Source organism: Cynocephalus volans, chromosome 4 (genome assembly GCF_027409185.1).
Source record: "Cynocephalus volans isolate mCynVol1 chromosome 4, mCynVol1.pri, whole genome shotgun sequence".
Lineage (NCBI taxonomy): Eukaryota > Metazoa > Chordata > Mammalia > Dermoptera > Cynocephalidae > Cynocephalus > Cynocephalus volans.
Genome location: NC_084463.1, coordinates 97,233,454 through 97,250,878, shown reverse-complemented (window position 1 = coordinate 97,250,878; position 17,425 = coordinate 97,233,454). Strand labels below are relative to the sequence as shown.

The 17,425-nt window shown below is 40.8% G+C and overlaps 1 non-coding gene across 1 annotated transcript; it reads right to left on the bottom strand.

Annotated features, from left to right (window-relative positions):
* Positions 1 to 16,696: 16,696 nt before the first annotated feature.
* LOC134377409 (U6 spliceosomal RNA) lies at positions 16,697 to 16,798 on the bottom strand. Its single transcript, XR_010023457.1, has one exon. It is a non-coding gene; the product is annotated as a U6 spliceosomal RNA (small nuclear RNA).
* Positions 16,799 to 17,425: the final 627 nt, after the last annotated feature.

Below are 17,425 nucleotides of genomic sequence, written 5' to 3'. Positions count from 1 at the left end.
CCAGAGCAATTAGTCAAAAAAAAAAGAAATAAAATGTATCCAAATTAGAAAGGAAGAAGTAAAATCGTCTCTGTTTGCAGATGATATGATCTTATACATAAAAAAACCCTAAGGACACCATAAAAAAAAAAAAAAAAACCTCTTAGAACTGATAACCAACAGAATTTTTTCTAATCAGGTTAGCTAAATTATAGTGCCTTGGGAGATCTGGGATAAGTCAGTGATTGTGTCCACCTGTCCTAGATAACATTGTTGTAAGACCATTCCTACTTAGAAGGAGGCTTAATGGCACCCCAAAGCCATAGAATAACCTGGAATATTTCACTCTTTTTTCTGGAAATAGAACACCCATCTTCTCTTGCCTTTGGACATCAGAACTGCAGGTTTTCAGAGTTTTCAGATCCCAGGACTTACACCAGCAGCCCGCCAGTTTCTCAGGCCTTCAGCCTTGCACTGAGAGTTTATACAATCGATTCTTCTGATTCTCAGGTCTTCGAACTCAGACAGAATTACGCCACTGGCTTCCTGGTTCTCCAGCTTGCTGACAGCATATCATGGGTCTTCTCACACTCCATAATCATGTGAGCCAATTCCTATAATAAATCCCCTCTTATATATCTAGATGTTTCTCCTGTGAACCCTAATACAAGGTTATATAAAATAAAAGCCATAAAAAGGTACAAATAAAATTCTAAGGTGGCCCAAAGAAGGGAGAGATTCTGTCAGTGGAAAACAATCAGGAGAAACTTCATTGAGAAAGGCCATACATTTATTAGACATAATTTTAATAGTTGGACATGGGGGGAAGATAGACAGATATGAGTAAAACCAAAGGCACAGAGGCAAGAAATAACTGAGTATAATTGAAGAATTCTCTCTCTCTCTCTCTCTCTCTCTCACACACACATACACACACACACACACACACACACACACACACACACACTCACACACACACACACCATAAATTTATTTCTCATGGTTCTGGAGGCTGGGAGTATGAGATCAGGGCGCTGACCTGGTAGGGATCTGGTGAGGGTCCTCTTCTGGGTTGCATGCAGACTGCTGACTTCTCATTGTATCCCCACATAGTGGAGAGCAAAGGTAACTCACTTGCTTCTACGTGTCCATGTCCCAGTACACAGGATTAAAATTTAGGTCTCAGCAAAATGATACATGACCACCTTTTACTCAGGAATGGTTGAAACCTTGAATATTAAATCCCACAATGTCAATAGTCCACAGCAGTCCCATTTGGCTGTGAATCAGCCCAGAGAAGAATCCTGCTTGTTTTTAAATGAAAGGGAACAGACTATCATTTCTGTTTGAAATTTCTCAATATTTATTGTATTTTGAAAAGCCATTTCTGCATGAACATATCCAGTGTTTTGTCTTCTTCTAGCCTATCCTATTTCTTAGCTAAAACCAAGGAAAAATGGATTTGCACATCAAGAAGCAGAACTAGACAGGCCAGCCCTTAGCAGGTCTTACAGGCCTCTGGGACCATCAGAAGAGTGACCCATAGTAGCTCCATCATCACAGGTCAGTACAAGCCTTAGCGATAAGCAGGACCCTACAGTATTGCCTGGAAATAAACTCAAACCGTGGTCACCGCCCAATTTCTCTCCCCTGCTGGCTCTGGCAGACTTTGAGGTGAAGGAGAGAAAAGGAGATTGCAGGAAGAAACACAGTTAAGATTGCACAAAACAAAGAAACGAACAACAACAAAACCCTACAAAATCAAGGTGTCCTCTGCTTGACTCACTGCCAGAAATAGTAGGCACTGAAAGAACAAGAAGCAGTTACCAAGAAGAACGTGTGTCCATGGAGCAAAGCCCTGATGAGTAACTGACTAACGAAGCCAAAACAGGTTTTCAGAAGCTGCAACTGAAGGCTTCAGTAAGCAGGAGCAGTGACCAGGGCACTGAGAATTTTAGAAGAAATAAACGCCAATTAAACTCATGGTCATTATCTTGAGATACTAATATTGCAAATCTGATTTTGACCCCTAAAACCAAAAAGAAGGGCCGAGCCCGTGGCGCACTCGGGAGAGTGCGGCACTGGGAGCGCGGCGATGCTCCCGCCGCGGGTTCGGATCCTATATGGGAATGGCTGGTGCACTCACTGGCTGAGTGCCGGTCATGAGTGCCGGTCATGAAAAAGACAAAAACTAAACTAAAATAAAATAAAATAAATAAACCAAAAAGAAAATGTCCTGCTTATTAAAAATATTTCCCTAGTTGGGGGTTGGGGAGAGGTTGGTAAATACACAAAGTTGTAAAGTTATGGTTAGATAGGAAGAATAAGTTCTGGTGCTCTAGGGTGACCACAGCTAATAACGTTGTATTGTATATTTCAAGATAACCAGAAAAAAGGAGCTTGAATGTCATAACTACAAAGAAATGATAGATGTTTGAGTGATATGCTAACTATTCTGATTGGACCATTGTACAATATATGCATGTATTGAAATAACAAACTGTGCCCCATAAACATGCACGATTAAAATAAATAAATAACAATTATGTTTATTAGAAAAAAAGGAAAAAATATTTCCCTGTCCTCTTGGTGTTGTAACACATTGAATTGATACTCTAAAAAGAGTTAAAGCCACGCTTTAAATTGTTTAAATAATGAATTAAAGAGAAAGAGTATTTCTTGTCAGTTATCCCTAAACTTCATCTCTAAAGGCCTTAAAATATTTAAATTGATAGACTAAAAGTGTTGGAGTGAGCAGGCCTGAAGCCATGTTAGGACCTAAAACTACATGGGGTTTAGAAAAAAAAGAAAAGACAGTTTTTTTCTTAGCATGCACTTCTGTGAGGTTCCTCTTTTCCCATGGTTGTTTGTTACTTTGAACTTGGTTACAGAGCAAGATGACATTATTTACATAAATGTAAAGTTAGGACCAAAACTGCATGAGCTTTAGAAAGAAAAGACACCCTTTTTTTTCTTAGCAACCATTTCTCTGAGTTCCCTCTTTTCCCATGGCTATTTTATATTTTGAACCTTGATTACAGAGCAAGATGACATTACGTACATAAATGTAAAGTTGTCTTCCAGTCAACCTGAAGCTGCAAACTTGCCACAAGACACGTACTATCCAGATCTTGAGAAACTAAGGAAGTCATCAATAAAGCTATGCTGATTCCACCCTGAAACAAATCAAAATCCTACAGGATCCTAATCACCTAGTCCCTTACATGTCCCCTCCCTCCTGCTTTTCACTTCCCACGTTCCATTCTCTCAATCCCCTCTTTAAAAACCCTTCAGTAAATCTGAGTCCTTGAGATGGCTTTAGCCTGGACATTCTCCTTGAGATTTACTGGAGAGATGGGTTAGCCTACCATTTCTCCTTAGGTCGCCAGTATTCCTAATTAATCTGACTTTCATTTTCATCAATATTTGACTTCTGGATCATTTGCTTTTGTTTGGGACAGGCAGCTAGACTTGGGTTTGGCAACAGATTTTGGCGAGCCAATCCAGGAGCTGAATGCCCTGGGGTAACAGATTTTGGTAAGCCAAGCCAGGGTCTTTCTATGGGGCAGGCATCCAGACTTAGGTTCAGTAACATCAGGCAGCTCTGTTAAATATAATTATTAATAAGCCTACATAGAAACATGGGTAAGATGATCCTTAAATAATGCTGAATGAAGAAAATCAAAATATAAAATATTTGGAATTATAATAATAGTCTACATGTATTAAGAATTTACAACTGACAAAACATATACATATGGATATAGATTAGAATGAAAACAGTTGTGTCAGGATATGAGATTTGAGGTAATCTTTTTTTATTTTCTCAAAAGTTTTCTTTGGTCTTTGTATTAGTCCATTTAAGTTGCTTATAACAAAATACATGGAACTGGGTGATTTATAAAGAAAATGAAATTTATTGCTTACAGTTTCTGAGGCTGGGAAGTCCAAAGTCCATCTGGTAGTGGTGACAGTGACCCAGGGGTCTCACATTGCACAGTGATGGAAGCAGAGAGAGCAGAGAGAGAGAGAAACACAGATTCTCCTCTTCTTTTAAAGCCCTAAGAACCATGCCTGGACCACCATTTTTAATCCATTCACTACTGCACGGTCCTACAATCCAATCACCTCTTCAAGGCTCCACCCTTCAATTACCATAATAGGATTTCCCACACTCTTAACATTCACAGTGGGGGCTAAGTTTCTAATACATAAAACTTGGGGGATACAATACAAGCTTCACTGAGTTTTGGAGGAACATAATTCATTCCACTACATTCCACCGCTAGCCCCCCAAAACTCATGTCCTTTTCACATGCAAATAAATTCATTTCATCCCCAAAGTCTTAACTTGTTTCAAGTCAAGAGTCCAAAGTTCAAAAGTCCCATCTGTGAAATCAATACAGGTTATCTACTTCCAAGATACAATGGTGGGACAAACACAGGGTACATATCCCATTTCAAAACAGAGAAATAGGCCAAATGAAAGGGGTAACAGGTCCCAAACAAGTCTGAAGCCCAGCAGGACATGCATTAATTCTCAAGCTGGTGAATCATGTACTTTGACTCCATGTTCCATGTCCTCTGCACACTGGTGTGGGGGTTGGGTCCCCAAGTCCTCTGGCAACTCCACTCCTATGGCTTTCCTGGTCTCAGTTGATACTTTAGCTCTCCCAGGCTGGTGTTCCACTCTGGTAGCTCCACAAGTCTGGGGTCGCCATGGTAGTCCCGCTCTCACAGCTCCACTAGGCATAACACTGATGGGGTTTCTCTGCTGCAATTCTGACCCCACGTTTCCACTCTGCATTGCTCTAGTAAGGCTGTCTGTGGTGACTCCGCCCCTGTGACAGATCTCTTCCTGCGCCTCCAGACTTTTCCATACATCCTCTGGCATTCTGCAAGCCTGCAGACCTAACATCACGCGGATGCCACCAAGGCTTCTGGCTTGTGTTTTCCAAAGCTGCACATCCAGTCACACCTGGGTCCAATTTAGCCATGGCTGGAGCAGCCAAAGCAGCTGGGGTGCTGGTGTTAGAAGCAGTTTCCCAGGGTATTCCTGGGCAGTGAGCCCATGGAGGGCTCCTCAAGCCTGTTCCCCAAGACCTTTCTGTCTCCCTAGGTCTTTGGGCCAGAAATGGAAGGACTAGCCCCAGAGGCTTCTGCAATGCCTTCAGGGCCTTTTCCCCCTTCTCTTGGTAATCCCGTACTTTTGTGTTAATCTTCTTAGTGTCATTGAATTTTTCTTCTAAATTGCTCTCTGCTTCTCTACCACATGGCCAGGCTGCAAATTTTCCAAATCTTTACACTCTGCTTTTCTTTTAAATTCTGGCTTTATGTTGTGTCTTTGTTGCCATAACTCAGTGTAGGCTGTTACAAGTAGCCATGCAGCTTCCTTAATGCTTTTCTGCTTGGAAATTTCTTCCACCAAACATTCTGGTTCACAACTCTTAAGTCCCACCTTACACAAAGTCCTAGGGCATGGACAGAATGCGGCCAAGCTCTTTGCCAGTTCATAGCAAGGGTGATCTTTGCCCCAGTTTCTGATAAACCCCTTCTTACTTCTATCTGAGACCTCTTTAGAAGGGTCTTTACAGTCCATATTTCTATAAGCATTCTGTTCACCACCATTTAACCAGTCTCTAAAACTTTCTCTGGTTTTCTCATCGTTTGAAATTTCACCAGCATCTAGGCCTTTTCTAGCCTGTCCCTCAAAATTCCTCTAGCCTCTCCTAGACACCCAGTTCCAAAGACACTTCCACACTTTCAAGTATTTGTTATAAGCAACACCCCACTTCTCTGGTACCAATTTTCTACATTAGTCCATTTATGTTGCTTATAACAAAATACATGGAACTGAGTGATTTATAAAGAACATGAAATTTATTGCTTACAGTTTCTGAGGCTCAGAAAGTCCAAAGTCCATCTGGTGGTGGCCACAGTGACCCAGGGGTCTCACATTGCAAGATGGTGAAAGCAGAGAGAGCAGAGAGAGAGAAAGACAGACTCTCTTCTTCTTTTAAAGCCCTCAGAACCATACCCCTGACCACCATTTTTAATCCATTCACTTCTACATGGTCCTACAGTCCAATCACCTCTTCAAGCCTCCACCCTTCAATTACCATAATAGGATTTTCCACCCTCTTAACAGTCACAATGGGGGTTAAGTTTCTAATAAATAAAACTTGGGGGACACAATTCAAGCTTCAGTGAGTTTTGTAGGGACATAATTCAATCCACTACAGTCTTCTTATCACAACAACTGATCAATTATAATAAATATAATCAAGGACCGGCCCATGGCTCACTTGGGAGAGTGTGGTGCTGATAACACCAAGGCCACAGGTTCGGATCCCTAGGTAGGGATGGCCGGTTGGCTCACTTGGGAGAGTGTGGTGCTGACAACACCAAGTCAAGGGTTAAGATCCCCTTACTGGTCATCTTTTAAAGAAAAAGTAAAATAAAATAAATAAATAAATAAAATCAAAAAGCGAATTCCAGAGAAAAAACAAACCAATGAATATCCACATTACTGCTATCGATTTTCATGAGCTCTTTCCTGTGTCAAAGTTTACAATGGAAAGATATTGACAAGAAATTTGACTCCTATGGAAAAACAACAAGCAAATCCCTCTGTAAACTTAAACTAAACAGAGAGAGAGAGAGAGAGAATGAGGAATTTTAGTTTGAAAGTTTGAAAAGAAATCTTAAAGCAATATTTGTATCAGACACATGACATGAGGGGACCATGATGTCCCTTCAGCTGTCCTAGGGATTCCCACAGTGTGGGGGGTTTGTGGTTGGGGAGCTTTGTATCCAGACTCCTGTCCCACTATTTACTAGCTATGGGTCCTTGGTCATGTTATCTAAGCTCTCCAATCCTCGACTTCCTCGTTAGTAAAATGGAGATGTAGATAACCTACCTCATAAGACAGTCTTTAATATTATAAGGCATATAAAGCAAGCACCTAGCACTTGCCTGATGGGCAGTTCATGCTCACTGAATATGAGTTCCCTTGTTTCTTCATACTCTTCTCAGAAATTCACCATGTAAAAGTGGACCTGACCTGAAATAATCATCAGATTATCAGTAATACCCATTGCCACTTATCGACTGCCTACTAGGAGACTCAGTACCTGTAACATAGTTGGCTCTGAGTAAAGGCATATTTAATGGATGGATGGACAGATGGATGGATGGATAGATGGATGACAATCTCTGTCTTCACATCCTTAGAGGAAGAATCATTGGATTTGTTCTATATATTTTTAAAGAATTGGAACCAGGAAGTACAGTGGTAATCCCTCTTTACTTTTTTGGATGAGAGAAAATGGGTTTGGCTAAACAAAATTCAGCTCTTGAGGAGGAATCCTTGAGAAGAACAGAAGTGAGCAAGACACATACTCTCCAGGTCTTCAGACTCTGCTAGGAAGAGTCACCTCCTCTTCTCTGGGTCTCAGAAGACAGCACTCTGCCAGAGAGGTGTTGCTCACTTCCTCCCTTTCCTGGTCCTCTGAGTGGACAGTGCTTAGGCCCAGAGGGAGGGGCTGATGGGCAGGACAGCCCAGGGCAGTGGAGCTCTCCCTAGTGCCAGAAACATCCCAGAGTTGCTTGTGTGGAGGGCCTCACTCAGCCATAACAGGCTGTTCGCATCCCAGGCCCAAATGCACTTAATTTCCTTGTGGAGTAGGAGGAAGCTACGAGGAGAAAGAGTTTCACATAAAATCAAGAAGAACATTCTAATAAACCTTTCCAAACATGAAAGAGCTGCCTCAAAAACAGCGAGTTCCCCATCACTGACCCCAGAGCTAGAAGGAACATTGCTATGGTTGTTGTCATGCTGGAGAGGGAATTCTAGCTTTGGGCTAGTGGCTAGATGAGAAAAATCCCTTCCTGCCTGAGATTTTCTGGTTTCGCTTATGAGATGCTCACGCTCTCACAACTAGGCTTTCGACTGACACCTAGAGGCTTAATTGTGGAAAAGAGCATACTGCTACAAATCTGAGCCCTGGGAAAGCTCCATTCCTTCTCAGTTCAAATTTTCAACTCCACGTGGGCCTACAGGTGTTCCCCCTTCTCTAGGAAATCCAAGAGTGGAATCTCACAAAAGACTAAATATTATGAACTTGCAATATCACCACAACTTGACAAGCTACAGGAACAGGACAGAAACACAGAAGAAGCTGCTTCTCCTTCCCAGCCTCAAGGATAAGAAAGCAGGTCATATACATGATGAAATACATGACCACACGAGGTAGACTGTGCCAGATAGCTAATGCACGTGGTTAGTGCCACGAAAGTTGAGTCAATAAAGAGATCCCTGTGGCCTGGAGTGGAAGGTTTTGAGGGAGTAAAATTACCGCTAGTTCTTGATGGAGAAATAGCCCAGGCAAGGTACAAGGGGAAGGAATGGATGGCCAAAGAGCCTCGGCTCTGGTGTCCAACAGACTGCATGAGCTTCTGATTTCTCCTCACTAACTGTGACTTGAGCCAGTATCTTGGAGCCTCTGAACGGCAGCTTCCTCCTCCAGCAATGGCGATCCTCACACCCTCCTTGAAAGCTTCTTTTGTGGATGTGTGGCTTGCTCAGTGTTTGGCACATAATAAGCACTCAAATTTCAAGTTTGTATTGTGGATCAGGCATGGGGTGGACCTGGTAAGGGCAGAGCATGTGTGTGGAAGCGCAGGAGGTGAGCCGAGGCAGCTGGTGTGCTGAGGGCCGACTTCGGTTTAAGTTCTTATCTCTTGTCACCAGATGAGACACTCCCACTGTCTCTGGGCCTCTCTTTCCTGTCTGTACAGTGAGGATGTTGGTCTAAAGAAATAGTTCTCTACCCTGGCTGCATAGTGCAACCATCTAGAGAGCTTTAAAAAATTCTAATGGCTATGTTGCACCCCAGACCAACTAAATCAGAACCTGTGGAGCTGGGACCCCAGACAACAGACTTCTTAAAGCTCCACAGGTGATTCCAAAGTGCATCCAAAGTTGAGAACTATTAGACAAGGTAATTTTTAAGGTTTCTTACAGTTCTGACATTAGGAAGGTAGAGAAAAAGAACAATAAATAATTGTTATATAATGGCTACTACTTACTAAGTGATAAGTATCAGGCACTTCACCAAGAGCTGTGTCTGTGCTATCTAATATTCACAATAAACCTAAGGGGTAGGAATTTTACAGAAGAAATAAGTTTTAAAAGATTTTCATTTGCCCAACACCACATAGCTAAGAGTCAGAGCTAGAATTTTTTTACACGGGTCTCTCTGATGTCCCACATGGAAACCTGTAATCATTGCATTCTACTATTTTACATAATTCCCATAAGGTGTTGAAAATGGTTTCCTTTATCCTGCTTAGTTGAAGGCAAATGTCCAGCTAATATCTATGAATGGGTGAAATATTTCTGTGCACTTAGGGGCCTTTACTCTATTTCCAGACGAGTACTCGTATTTCTAAATATGGACTATAACTGGTACTTTATTTTTATTCAGTATTTTTATACTGAAAAGTTGGCTGCAGAGCAAGAGTGTGAGATGCTGCCATCTTGTGGCATTTTTTATAAGGCCAGGTGTGTAATCCAAGGTGAGCACCTAGCAGGCAGAATTCTAGCCATGCCTGCCGCTTTGCCTTCCTTCTGTTGCCTTCCCACCTGTAACACCATTTCGTTTCTCCACATGTACTGTCAAGAAGGAATCAATGCCAGCAACGTGAGAAAATAGGTAAGAAGTGAGGACAAAATAATAAAATCGCCCTCTCCTCTATTTACTACCAGTCTATATAGCCTTTGTCAAGTTACTTTTCTGGGTCTGAAATTTTCTCGTCGGTAACATGGGGACAATGACACCCAACTTGTAGTATTGTTGTAAGACCAAATTAAAACACATATGTAAATTCTTCGCAAATTGTGGGTATTTGACAAAATGGCCATGGGGTCCCTCCACTTCAGCATGTGTGCTGTTGTGGGTTCTGCAGTGCAAAGCACCTCCCACCGCTAGCAGCATTCTGTGATCTGTCAGAGTCTAGTACCCTCAGATTCTGCTTATCCCTCACCCCTGACACTTGTCCCCTGACCCTGGGTGTCCTGACACACACATACCTCGACTCTATCTCTGTCCTCATTTCCCATCACTACCCCCCTTACTCACTCTGCTCTGCCCACTGGTCTCCCCTATTTTGCTGCTCCCTTTGCCTGAAAGGCTCCCCCAGCTACCCACGTGGCTCGCTCCCTCACTTCTCCAAATTTCTGCTCAAATATCACCGTATCAGAGAAGGCTTCATTGACACTCCACGTAAATATTAAATTGCTATAAATCGCTATACCAAACACACAAACCCCAGTCACTTTCTATCCCCTTCACTCTGTTAAATTTTCATTTACAGCACTTCTTACAACCCATTATATTATATATTTATTATTTTTGTCCTCCCCCCACTTAAGTACCCCTGAAGATAGGGACTGTCCTTAGCGCCTTGAACAATGCCTGGCACAGACTAGGCACTCGATTCATATTTGAGAGAATGAACAAACCCTTCAGGTAAGGGAATCAGTCTAGATTGGTGACCAGGGCAAAGTTTCTGGAGCACTAGCTCTCACAGTTTCAAGAGTCACTAGGGAGCTTCTGAAAAGTGTACAGTCCAGGACCCCAACCACAAAAGCTTGAGGTAAGGCCCACAATCTGCACAGGGCTAAGCGCAGTACTGCGCGAGAGCAAAGGCAAGTAATTCGGTAGCTTCTTAAAGTGTTCTTTTGTGGGAAGGCAAGGTTCACTTGGTGGGGCGCCAAGTCCTCAGCAGTGGATTTTTCCTGGAAACATTAACTATTTTGTATGTTGGCTGGTGATAAAACAGATGAGATAAAGCTATAGAAACATTTTTCATTCTTGCTGCTGCTTTTCCTTATAACTTCCATCCCATATATATTAAAATTTCTGCTTCTTCTGATTTCATCTTATTTTGGTGTTTATCTTTTAAGATAGAAATTCTAAATCCAGAGTCCACTGAAGGGTTTCAAAGGATCCACAAAGAGCTTGAAATCATTGGCAAACTTTTTTGGGGATGTTTGTTCTCTGGGGCAAGAGTCTATAGCATTGATCAAATTCAAAGGGCCTATGACCTTCCCCCCCAAAAGAAGATTTAAAGCCATGGTTTTGGGAATAACAGCCCAATATTCCTCTATCCTACTATGAATAATACTTAGCCATTGTTTAATATTCGCCTATCTTTCTCAAAAGCCTATGCACCAAGAGTAAAGGGATAGTATTTATTCATTGCTATGTTATAGTGCCTGGCACATTGGCTGCCACCTAACTGATGCTCAATAAATACTTGAATGAATGAAGACTCCATGGAGATAAGAGCCTATTAATTAGTCATTCCGTCCATCACCTTCATTGAACAAGCATTGTGCTGGAGATAGGCTGTGTCTTGATAGATCCAGTTAGATCCTGTTCACCATCTGGAGATAAGAATTAATCCTACTAAAACCCACAAATCTCATTTTTAACAGAGAAGAGCCAGTTAAAAACTGTAAGAGAAACTGAGTAAAGATGAAGTAGCTATTTGAGCATCAGAAAGGGAACAGTGAATAGGAAGTTAGGTGAAATGAAATTCAGAAAGAAGTAGCTCCCACACCTGGAATTCAAAGATTTGATAAGTCTGGCAAGAATCCAGGTTTGTTCAGTTAAATTAAAAGCTGGAAATGTAAGCATATAATCAAACCACCAGTCTCATCGTTAGAGATGAAAGGAAGTAAAAAAAAGTCAGTTGATTGAGATTTGTATTTCTAATAGATAAGGTATATTGAAAGGGATTTCTGGCATCTGTGTCCTAAGTTTTAACTTTTATTGGAAAAAAAAAAGAAAAGCATTTGTTGTCCCAGGCCATTAAGTTGCATTTAGAGTGTGTGCATGTACAAATACATATACATATGAGATTGTATTTTATAGATTTTATGTTTTATATTTAACTGATTTTAAAGAGATTTATAGAGATGCCTTAGAGATAAGTCCCCTCATTTTGTAGATCACCTATTCTACAGACCATAGCATTCTCACAGTAAATATTGGGCTGCAACAACAGTCACAAAACAGTAATTCTTTGGATCTGCTTCCAGGCATTCTGCAGGAATGCCGGACTTCCATATTTTCCTCCAAAAAGTTTTGCAAAGCTCCAGAGAGAGCCTGCAGAGCAGACATCTCCGGCACTGTTTTCCTCCAGCCTGCTCTAGCTCTGGCTCTCTGTAGAGACCCCTTTGTTTCTGTTGAAGCTGAAAGGGGCAGACAGGCCTCTGGTACCTGCCCAAAGCACTCTGCAGTTGCTGGGGCCCACAGGTGCTTGCTCCAAGTCTACTGAGGTCCCATGCTGAGACCTTTTCTTTCTTAACAATTGCTGGTGTGTTCACCATCTCTTCTTATTGCCAGAATCACCAGTGCCAACTCCAGGCTCTGCTGAAACTCTTGGCATTCAAATTCCACTTAAAAAAAATAAAAGCAATGTCTATTTTTTGTGTGTTTGATATTATTTTATTATTTTGAATAAATGTTTGGTTTTAGAACAGCTGTAGATTTACAGAAAAATTGCAGTATAGTAGAGTGTTCCTATATACTCCACATGCAGTTTCCCCTATTATTAACATCTTACATTAGTATGGAGTATTTGTCATTATTAATGAACCAATATTAATGTTATTATTAACTAAAGCCCATATTTTATTGAGATTTCCTTAATTTTTACCTAATGTCCTTTGGCTATTCTAGGATCCCATTCAAGATAACTGTATTACATTTATTTATTTTGGGAGGCAGCTGGCAGGTACTAGGATCCAAACCCTTGGCCTCGGTGTTATAACACCACGCTCTAACCAACTGAGCCGACTGGCCAGCCAAGATACTATATTACATTTAGTCATCATATCTTCTTAGGCTCCTCTATTGTGACGGTTCCTCCGACTTTCCTTATTTTTTATAATCTTGACAGTTTTGAGGAGTACTAGTCAGGTATTTTGCAGAATGTCCTGTAATTGGGATTTTTTTCTGTTGTTTTTCTCATGATTAGATCAGGGTTACGCATTTGGGGAGGAAGACCACAGAGGCAAAGCTCCATTCTCATCACATGGTGTCAAGGGGTACATACTATCAATGTGGCTTATTGCTGTTGATGCAAACTTTGCTCACCTTGCTGAGAAAATGCTTGTCAGATTTCTCCACCTTTCCATATTGCACTCTTTGAAAGGAAGTCAATATGCACAACCTACACTTAATGAGTGAAGAGTTATGCTCAGTCTCCTTGAAGGCAGACATGAATTATTTAGAATTCTTTGGCATGGGAGATTTTTCTATTCTCTTATATTATTCATTTATTCAGTCATTTATGTATATTGGTATGCCCTCATGGGTATTTAATTTATACTTTGAGTTATAACCCATACTACTTTTTTTATTTTGTTGCTCAAATTGCCCAGCTTTAGCCAGCTCTTTCATTTGGCTTCTGTATCCCTTTGACTTAACTACATCTTTTTTTTTTTTTTTTTTTCTAGTATCTTCTTACTTTCTGGCACTACAAGGTGCTCCTGGCTCACCTTGTACATTTCCTGCCTTGGTCCTTGAATCAACCATTTTTCCAAAGAACCCTGGCTCCTTGTATGAGAGTGTGGTATTAGAAATCAAGATCTGACCACAAGGTGTGCTTAGTGCTACTGGAGTGTCCTTCTTTGTAGCACCTCTCTGCTGACACAGTAATAAAATGTATGTGTCTTAATCCATGTATATGAACATATCTATAAATATTTCTGTACGTAAACATCTGTAGCTATATTAAGCTAAACATGAGTTCACACTGACATTGCCACCTCCAGTCTATTACCACATGGGTCAGTCTAGCCTCTTCCCCTGGATTATCTGTAAACTCCAATAGTAAGAAAACTCCAGTAGTAAGAAACTTGGCACCCACCATCTGTCATCCCTTTACTTAATTGTTCAGTTTCAGTATGTACATATAGCAGTTTTGGAGTTGGTAACTTATACCTGTGTAGGCATACAACTTCATCAGTTAGAGTATACCGCTTGTGTATTTCTCTTGCATTTGGTTTTACAGACTTCACTCATTTCCAAAGTTACTTAAGTCAGCAATTTTCTCCCACCCCTTCAGTGAGGTTGTTTCATAATACAGTTATTTTGTCCCATTCTTTATTCCATTTTGTCCTCTGACTTCCTAAATGATTTTTTAAAGTTTGCACACATTAAGGTTCTATGGATTTTGACAAGTGCATGGTGTCATGTACCCACTATTACAATATCATAGGAAATAGTTTCACTACCCTAAAAATCCTCTGTGCTTAACCTGTTTAATTAACCTCCCCCACTGAATCCCTACTGATCTGGTTCCATCTCTATAGCTTTTGCCTCCCCATAATATCATAAAGGTAGAATCATATAGTATGTAGTATGTAGTCTTTCAGACTTGCTTCTTTGACTTATCGATATACATTTAAGATTCATTTGTATTTTTTCTAGTTTGATGGCTCATCCCTTAAAAAAATTTTTTTAATTGTGGTAAAATACACATAACATAAGATTTACCATCTCAACCATTTTCAAGTGGACAGTTCAGTGGTATTAAGTACATTCACATTGTACTACTGTTACCAACATCCACCTACAGAACTCTTCATCTTGTAAAACTGAAACTCTATAATCACTAAATACTAAACCCTCTCTCACTCCTCCTTTCTGCCAGCCCCTGGCAACCACCACTCTACTTTCTATCTCTATGAATTTGACTGTTCTAGGTATCTCATTCAGGTGGAGTCATACAATATATGTCTTTTTTGTGACTGGCTTCTTTCACTTAACATAGTGTCCTCAAGATTCATCCATGTTGTATTGTGTGTCAGAATTCCCTTCCTCTTTAAGGTTTAATATTATAACACCATATGTATATACCACATTTTGTTTATCCATTCAACCATCAGTGGATACTTGGGTTGCTTCTATCTTTTGGGTATTGTGAGTAATGCTGCTATGAAAATAATAATGCTATGAAAATAGGTTTACAAATATCCCTTAGAGACCCTGTTTGAATTCTTTAGGATACAATATCCGGAAGTGAAATTGCTGGATCACATGATAATTCTATGTTTAATTTTTTGAGTAATCACCATACTGTTCTCCATAGCAGCTGCACTATTTTACATTCCCACCGACAGTGCACAAGAGATAATTTTGCCACATCCTTGCCAATACTTGTTATTTTCTTATTTCTTTGTTTGTTTGTTTTTTATATAGCCATCCTAATGGGTGTAGGGTGGTATTTCATTGTGGTCTTGCTGCGCATTTCTCTAACAATTGGTGATGTTGAGCATCTTTTCCAGTGCTTCTTGATCACTTGTATACCTTCTTTGGTGGAATGTCTACTCAAGTCTTTGCCCATTTTTTGAACACTTGAGTTGCTTCCACCTTTTGGCTATTGTGAATAGTTTATATCTTTTTATCACTGAATAGTATTCTATTGTGTGGATGTTTCTATTTGGTTTGACTCTTAAGACAGAGGACTGAATCCCTCCCTGGGGGCTGAGCTGGAGAGCTATCTAGATGACAGAGACCTGCTCTATTCACCATTCCCTCTGCTTTCTGACAATGGCTCAATATCCTTGAACCATCCATGGCGACTCTGCTCTCTCTCTCCCTCTCATCCTTCCTTTCTCTCTCTCTCTCTCTCTCTCTCTTTCTCTCTCTCTCTCTCAATGACTCTTTTCCTAAGATGCTCCAGGAGTCACATATAAATAGCGTCCTGAAGTCCTGCTCCATCAATTCTCCAGTAATGCTTGAATCCTAGGGAGACACAGCATAGGCACCAGCTGGGGCCCCTGACAGAGGAAATGGAAGCACAAAGCAGAAGTCACTCATAAGTGGCAGGACTGGGCCTAGCACTCAAGGGTTCTTGCGAAGTAGGTTCATTGTGCACTGTTACCAACTTGTCTGAGTCCAGTGAGACAGAACACCCCCCCACACACAACAGGTTACGTGAAACAGGGTCAACAGAAGCCTAGGATTCATTGTAAGCCAATCTCCCACAGCTCAGGAAAGCCATCTAGAGCAAATGTCTTGACTGCACATGTCCCACTTGCACTGCAGCTTAGGGACCCTGGAAAGCAGCTTGCCCTGGATTTTATACCCTAGAGGCCACATGACAAGATGGACTAAAGCACTGAGGGACATCCGGTTTCTAGGGGAGGCTAAAACAGAGCCTGGGCTGTTCCAGCCAGTGCCCCCATCTCAGGATGTCACATTCCCAGCACATTCTAGTGATTCTTATTCACTACAAGTGACAATAGGGGAAGAACTGGGTCAGTCCAAGGCCACCCAGAGAACTGTCCTGCAGTCCTGACTCCAACTTCAGAGTTCTTTTCTCTCAGCAGCATTGCTTTTCTTTTCTTCTATTAAGGAAATGCGAAAATACGGACTCCGCAACCCCCAACCTCCAGATCACATGATCTGAACACTTCAGTTGTTTACAAATTATCAATATATTTTTTTCACTTTTTTATTTTATTTATTTATTTATTTATTTATTTTTAATTTTATTTTGTCGATATACATTGTGGCTGATTATTGTTCCCCATCACCAAAACCTCCCTCCCTCCCCCTTCCCCCTCCCCCCAACAATGTCCTTTCTGTTTGCTTGTCGTATCAACTTCAAGTAATTGTGGTTGTTATATCTTCTAAAAATATAGAACGCTTCACGAATTTGCGTGTCATCCTTGCGCAGGGGCCATGCTAATCTGTATCGTTCCAATTTTAGTATATGTGCTGCCGAAGCGAGCACTCAATATTTTTTTCTGTTGAAACAAATGTAAAGTTTGTTGGATCTTCCCACCACATAATACTTATTACAAAAGGGAAAAGAGCAACTTTACAGTAAAGAAACCTGGCAGATATCACCTTAATCAGGAGATCAAAAATAATTAATATCAGTAATAGGACAAATTTAAATCATGTGTCATCTGATAAAGTGCAGTAAGCAGAACACAGCATCACTCTGTGATGTTCCTGCTAAAGATGCATAACCTGAAACTAATATCTAGGAAACATGAGACAAATCCAAATTCAGGAGGTTTTACAAAACCTTGTAATCCTCAAAATTGTCCAGGTCATGAAAATCAAGAAAGGACTGAGGAACTTTTCCAGATTGAAGGAGACTAACGAGATATGACAACTAAATGCAATGCACAATTCTCAACTGGATCCTTTTGCTACCAAGTACAGCGTTGGGACAATTGGCAAAACTTGAATGGGATCTGAGGAGTAGATGGTAGTAACAATGTTAATTTCCTGATTTTGATAGTCTTATTATGGCTATGTAAGAGACTGCTGTTATTTGAGAAAATAAACACTAAAATATTCTGGGTAATGGAGCATAATATCAGCATTTTCAAATGGTTCAGGAAAAAAT